Here is a 7,500-nt window from a genome sequence, read left to right on the forward strand (position 1 = left end):
CGACAAAACATTTGTGTATGAAAAAGTGAGGGTTTATAGGTTTGCGCGTGGGTTTAGTTGCGGTAATCTAAAATAAAGATGGATTTAGTTCTAGATTTAGCATGAATACTAGATGTGAGGTTTGTGTTAGGTGAGTTTCGGATAGGATGGGTTAGGGTAGGTTAGCGTTGGGCAGGATTGCTTAAGTTAGCCTGAATAAGGCTAGTATAGACTAGGTGAGGATAGGTTAGGCTACGCTAGTATAGGACAGGTCAGGTTAGGTCAGGTCAGGTTAGGTTAGGTTAGGGTAAGTTGGGATAGGCTAGGTTAGGTTAGGCTAGGTTAGATTATGCTAGGTTAGGTTATGCTAGGTTAGGTTAAGCTAGAATAGGTTATGCTAGGTTAAGTTAGGCTAGGTTAAGCTAGGTTAGGTTAGGTTAGGTTAGCTGGGTTAGGCTAGGTTAGGTTAGGCTAAATTAGGTTAGCTAGTTTAGGTTAGGATATGTTAGATTAGGCTAGGTTAGGTTGGACTAGGCTAGGTTAAACTAGGTTAGGTTAAGCTTGGTTAGATTAGCTTAGGATAAGTTAGAGTAGGATAGAACTGCGTTTACTTCACCACCCAGCACTAGGTTAGGTTAGGCTAAGTTAGGTCATGCTAGGTTAAGTTATGCTAGGTTAGGTTGGGCTAGAATAGGTTAGGCTAGAATAGGTTAGGCTAGAATAGGTCAGGCTAGATTAGGTTAGCTGGGTTAGGCTAGGTTAACTAGGTTAGATTAGATTAGAATAGGTTACCTAGGTTAGGCTTGGTTAGGCTAGGCTTGATTAGGCTAGGTTTGGTTAGGTTAGGCTAGGTTAGATTAGGCTAGGTCAGATTAGCTTAGGATAAGGTAGAGTAGGATAGAACTGCGTTTACTTCACCAACCAGCACTAAGACTGTACTAATACAGGAAAGTCTTGGCTATAGAGACAAAGTGGCCCCGATGCATCCACCACGCACAAGACACAGAACAACTCATCTTACCTTGCCCCACCCAAGTCATAGCCAGACAACAACACAATATTTCTTCCTTGAGTGACTTATGGGCCGATCAGGTGGCTGTTGTCAGTGACGTGGAAACCACAGGTTTCCTGCAAGATGGACCTGGGGCAATATATATATATATATATATATATATATATATATATATATATATATATATACATACATATATATATATATATATATATATGTATTTATATATATACATATATATATATATATATATATATATATATATATATACTTGCATACATACATATACCAAGGGCTTTTTCCCTATATAAGTCAAAGACATAAATCCACTCCCACCTATTTCATCCCCACATACTCCACTCCCATTTACCATGACATATATGTGTATGTGTATACACATGCACATATATACACATAAACACACACACACACACACACACACACACACACACACACACACACACACACACACACACACACACACACACACACACACACACACACACACACACACACACACACACACACACACACACACACACACTTAGCAGTTTAGCCAGCAAGAGCTGAATGACCTTGTGCGTGATTTGGGTTTCTCCAAAAATGCAGCAGAAATGTTAGCTTTTGGGTTGCAAGAAAAGAATCTACTGCACCAAACCACAACAGTTTCATACTTCCGAAATCGGGAACAGGTTTATGTGGAAATTTTTAAAGAGGAGAATAAGTTTGTCTATTGCCTTAATATCTCGGGTCTTCTCCAGAAATTAGAGATTCCATTGTATATTCCAAGTGATTGTATTTGATTTCTAGATAGTTCTAAGCGCAGCCTGAAGTGTGTTGTATTTCATTGTAGCAATGTCTAGGCAACTGTCCCAGTGGTTTATTCTGTGTGTTTGTGACAGGAGCATAATGACATTAAATCTGTGATAGACTTACTAAAATACCACGAGCACAACTGGACAATTTGCGTGGACCTCAAAATGATGAACTTCCTCCTTGGTCAACAAAGAGGATTTACAAAGTGTCCCTGTTCTCTTTGCATGTAGGAAGCCGAGCTAGAGACAAGCACTGGAACCAGAAAGAGTGTCCCTTATTTACTCTGGAAGCTGGTATGCCAAATATTATCAATGATCCAATCCTCAGTCGTGAAAGGATTATATTTCCTCCTCTCCACATCAAGCTGGGCCTGATGAAACGTTTGTCATAGTATTAAATACTGACGGTGAATGCTTTCAACATAGTCTAGGTTCTTCCTGCTTTGTACTTCGAGAAGATCAAGGCAGGTGTGTTTGATGGATCACAGATTCGCGCATTCGTACGTGATGAAGACTTTGTCAGAAAGATGAATGATAAGAAAAGGAGAACGTGGCTTTCATTTCTGTTGTTAAAGGAAAACTTTCTCGATAACGAAAAAACTGACAACTATGGAACCCTTGTAACAACCCTGTTGTCAGGTCTTCATGACCTTGGATGCACATGAGTGTCAAACTCCATTTGTTATACAGTCATCTCGATAGATTTCCTGAGAACTTAGGGGCAGTAAGTGACGAGCAAGGCGAACGGTTCCGTCAGAACCATGACCATGGAGGAGCACTACTAAGGAAGATGGGAGAAATATATGATGGCAAACTACTGCTGGAGCATTAAACGAGGTTACCCTGAGACGGTTCACAAACGCAAGAGCTTCAAGCGCAAATTCCTGCAAGACTGAAATGTTACTGAGCTTTATAGCTTCATAGTAACCAGTTTCTTACCCAACAATAAGTTTCATGTAAATTTTAGCCTTTATGTTGATGGAACATGTTTCAAATTGTGTTGTGAATAAATTTTGAAAATGTCACATTTTCTCTTTTTATTCATCAGCTAATCTAATGAGAGTTTAATCACGTTTCTTCTGGTAGACGACATTGCCAGTGAGACAAAAAAAAAAAAACACACTATATATAGAAATACCTCGATTGAAAAAAAAAGTACATTTAAAATAGATATTATTAGTGGTTGATATCAATTCAACAAAATTTTTGTTGAGCTGTGTAAGAATAATAACACAATGATTAATAATAATAATAATAATAATAACGATAATGATAATAATGATATTGATAATCAATAATAGTAATGATGATAATAATGATACTGATGATGATGATAATGATAATGATAATGATGATAATTAATGATAATAACAATAATAATAATAATGATGATAATCCCAATAACAATGATGATAATAATCATAAAAGTATAATGATAATGATATGGTTTAACATAACAAACTCCCCCCTATCGGAAGGCTAGGATGGTGCCCCCTCACAGAGGATTTTGTAGCATGGAATTTAATGAACCCCTTGGTTCAACTTCACTGGTGGCAGGATTTGAACTGCCTTCCCCTCGATCTTCGCCGCAAGCAACGACGCCTTAACCCACTCAGCCAGCGAGCTTCCAAAAGTATAATACTAACACGAAAAAGAAAGAGAACAAAAAGAACAATAGATAATTGAAATATTGTCCTCCTCAGCAAGTAAGTGTCCGGGTTCTTGCAACAGATTGAAATGACGCTCAATGATGACATCAACCGGAACGGAATCCGGAATCCGAACAGCTGAAAGTCATCATTAGTCCGAAATCAGCCGGGACGAACTCTAAGATTTCGTCAATGACCGTAAAAGCCCGGAATTCTGAGAGGACCTAGTATGGAGTCATGATTTTGAAAATAAATAAATAAATGAATAGATAAAAAATGAAATAAAATAAAATAAAATAAAATAAAATAAAATAAAATAGAATAAAGTAAAATAAAATAAAATAAAATAAAACAAAACAAAGCAAAACAAAACAAAACAAAACAAAACAAAACAAAACAAAACAAAAATAAATAAATAAATAAATAAATAAATAGAATAAAATAAAAATTATGATGATGATGATGATGATGATGATGATGATGATGATGATGATGATGATGATGATGATGATGATGATTAATAAAAGGAAAAAGATCGGGAAGTTCAAAATCAGCCGGAAGTCTCTAAAACTCGGAAGTTCCCATTACCGGGCATCTCTTAAACTCGGAATATTTCCTTCTTAATATTAGATATTTCTCTATTCTGTCGCCAGGCCATTTTACTTAGGCCAAACAAAATCGTCAGGTATTAATCACAACACAATATGCAAACCTCGTAACCATCTTTAAAGTATAGACACAATGCTACATTAGTACGCACCAATCGGTGCGACGCCCCGGTGTAACGTCCCTGGTCCCGGTACGACGTCCCCGGTTCCGGTAGAACGTCCCCGGACCCGGTACATGTTCCCGGCCCCGGTACATGTTCCCGGCCCCGGTACATGTTCCCGGTCCCGGTACAACGTCCCCGGTCCCGGTACAACGTCCCCGGTCCCGGTACACGTTCCCGGCCCCGGTACAACGTCCCCGGCCCCGGTACACGTTCCCGGTCCCGGTACAACGTCCCCGGCCCCGGTACACGTTCCCGGTCCCGGTACAACGTCCCCGGTCCCGGTACAACGTCCCCGGACCCGGTACAACGTCCCTGGACCCGGTACAACGACCCCGGCCCCGGTGCAGCGTCCCGGGTCCCGGTACAACGTCCCTGGCCCCGGTGCATCGTCTCGGGTCCCGGAACAACGTCCCTGGCCCCGGCACAACGTCCCCGGTCCCAGTACAACGTCCCCGGTCCCGGTACAACGTCCTCGGTCCCGGTACAACGTCCCCGGTCCCGGTGCATTGTCCCGGGCCCCGGTATAACGTCCCGGGTCCCAGCACAACGTCCCTGGCCCCGGCACAACGTCCCCGGTCCCGGCACAACATCTCCGGTCCCGGTACAGCGTCCCCGGTCCCGGTACAACGTTCCCGGGTTCCGGTACAACGTCCCTTGTCCCGGCACAACGCCCCTGGCCCCGTCACAACATCCCTGGTCCCGGTACAACGTCCACGGCCCCGGTACAACGTCCCCGGGTCCCGGTACAACGTCCCCGGGTCCCGGTACAACGCTGCCTTTACCGCAGCCTCCTCCCCGTTGCCTTCCGGGCGAGGGGCCAAGCGTGTCTGTGCGCCAGATGTGCAACCCAACATAAAGATGCTTAAACTTTAGTATGTATCTATAAATCTGTCTGTCTCAATGGCTGTGATTCTATTTCTGTACGTGGATATTTGTGGATATTTACGGGTGTTTATATATACGTGTCTATATGTGAGTGTGTACTTATGGGCGACGCGCGGATGTGCGTAAGCATGCGTGTACGTGCGCGTGCACATGCATGTATGCATAAATGCATGTATACACGCATGCACATATGCATACACGCATACATATGTGTACACACACACACACACACACACACACACACACACACACACACACACACACACACACACACACACACACACATACACAGACACACACATACATACACAGACACACACACACACACACACACACACACACACACACACACACACACACACACACACACACACACACACACACACACACACACACACACACACACACACACACCATTAGAAACAAAAGAAAAGTGAAAGGCAGAGTATAGAAAGTAGATTGAATAAAAGAAATTCTCGGACCAAATCAAAGGAAAGGAAATGATGGACAAGTAAGAGACGGAACAAACTGAGAGGATGATAGAATATAACAAAAGGTAATAAGAGAAAAAAGGAAGAACAGGAAAAAATGGAGGTAAAAGGGGATAAGGTATTAAAAGTAGGGATGGAATAATAAAACGAAATGTAATTTGAAAGTGAAAAGAGGGCCACATTGCATAAAAATGTAAAGAGAAAAATCATGAGCTGCAAAATACACAAAAGAAACTTTATAAATTATTACGGAAAATGATTCTGATGAACAAGGGATTGGTAATGTGTTCAGGTTGGGTAAATCTGAGAAGAGAGGTGCACAGTCACCAAATCCTAAGCTCAAATTAAAAATGAAAGTAAAGGAAACCATCAACAAGACATAACAATAACCAAACAAGAATTTCATGAATATTTGGGTAAAGAGAGATGAAAATGAGGAAATAAATCCTACTCACTTATCAGAATTATTCTTTGTGAGAACCAACACCGTGTGAGATCGAAACCTTTATTGGTACGACGTTTCGCTTGTTAAACCTTTTTCAAGTACAGACATATTCTTATATGAACAAAAAGACTAAAATAGCATCGAAGTCGATCAGAACGTGTACACACTGTGACCTAAATGATATGGACAACCTATTCCCATACTGGGTAGTAAACAGTAAGACGTAAAGTATCTTACATAACAGAGTTTGGCACCACGACCTCAGGGAGTCGACGTCAAGCAGAACTTCATTAGTGAGATGGTTTAATCTGACACGAAGTACTGAAACATCTTCGTTAGAATCAACGACCCAGATCCTAACGAGTTGAGGAGATCCACCTTTAGGGGTAGATATCTGCTTTGTTGTTAGTCAAACTTGAATTATTTGTTTGCTTGAATAGCATGACTATTCTCAATGCAGCCATGAAGAATGGTTGTAAATGAATAAAGGAATTATTTGTCCGTAGGGGATGTTCTCGTTTATTATTTTTTTTTTCTCAAGTGGATGTGGTGATGTTGGGGGAATCACCAACTAATGGGGCGTGGAGTGGGGGAGGTGGGGGAGGCAAAGCTATGTTGGGCCCTCCTATGTCTTGCTCCATTGCCTGGGACCCTAGTGACGTGGTATGGTTGAGGAATGACTCTTCATCCACGAGGTGCTAAAATGGGATGGGGCGATGAATGGGCGTGGGGCGAGTGTGGAATGGATGTACGTTTTGATTTGGCCACCCTTCCCATATAAGGAAAAAATTGCCTTTTGGTATGTGTGTATGGATAATACACAGAAGGGTTGATCACCTTAATAAAACATAAATACTCTGGTCTCACGGTGAGCTTCATGATCTGAAAGGTCATTTAAACTACAATGATAAGAAAATGTCTTAACCATCTTAAGTTGAATCATCTAAACAAGATTGACCACGATAAGGGTCCTTATGAGAAAGAAAATATGGTCTTTTAATTTGCCCAGTGCATGCCATTCCTATTATCATATATGAAATGAACACCTAACTTTTCCTGTCATTCATTATATTATGTTGCATTCTATTATCAAAGATAACCTAAAGTACCTTGCATATTATATATCTCCCCGTTCCCTCCTTTCCCTTATTTAATCTCAAGCATTTGTATCTCAACTTGTACTTGAAAAAGCTGTAATAAGCGAAACGTCGTACAAATAAAGGCTCCGTCCTCATATGGTGTTTAACTCGTCAATATATCGGAAGACCATACCTCGAAGAAAGTTGCTTGAAGAATTCTGCATTAGAATTAGATATATCCGTAAATCAACATCATCTTGGATGCATAGCTTGGCGTCTGCATTCAACAAAGAGAATCAAGTTACTAATTGGACGAAAGAATATGAGACACCGGAAGAAGAGTGTAAAATATCCTTGTGTTTACGTGCTAATT

The sequence above is a fragment of the Oratosquilla oratoria genome, chromosome 36 (genome assembly GCF_046742065.1).
Source record: "Oratosquilla oratoria isolate Oo_2021 chromosome 36, ASM4674206v1, whole genome shotgun sequence".
Classification (NCBI taxonomy): Eukaryota; Metazoa; Arthropoda; class Malacostraca; order Stomatopoda; family Squillidae; genus Oratosquilla; species Oratosquilla oratoria.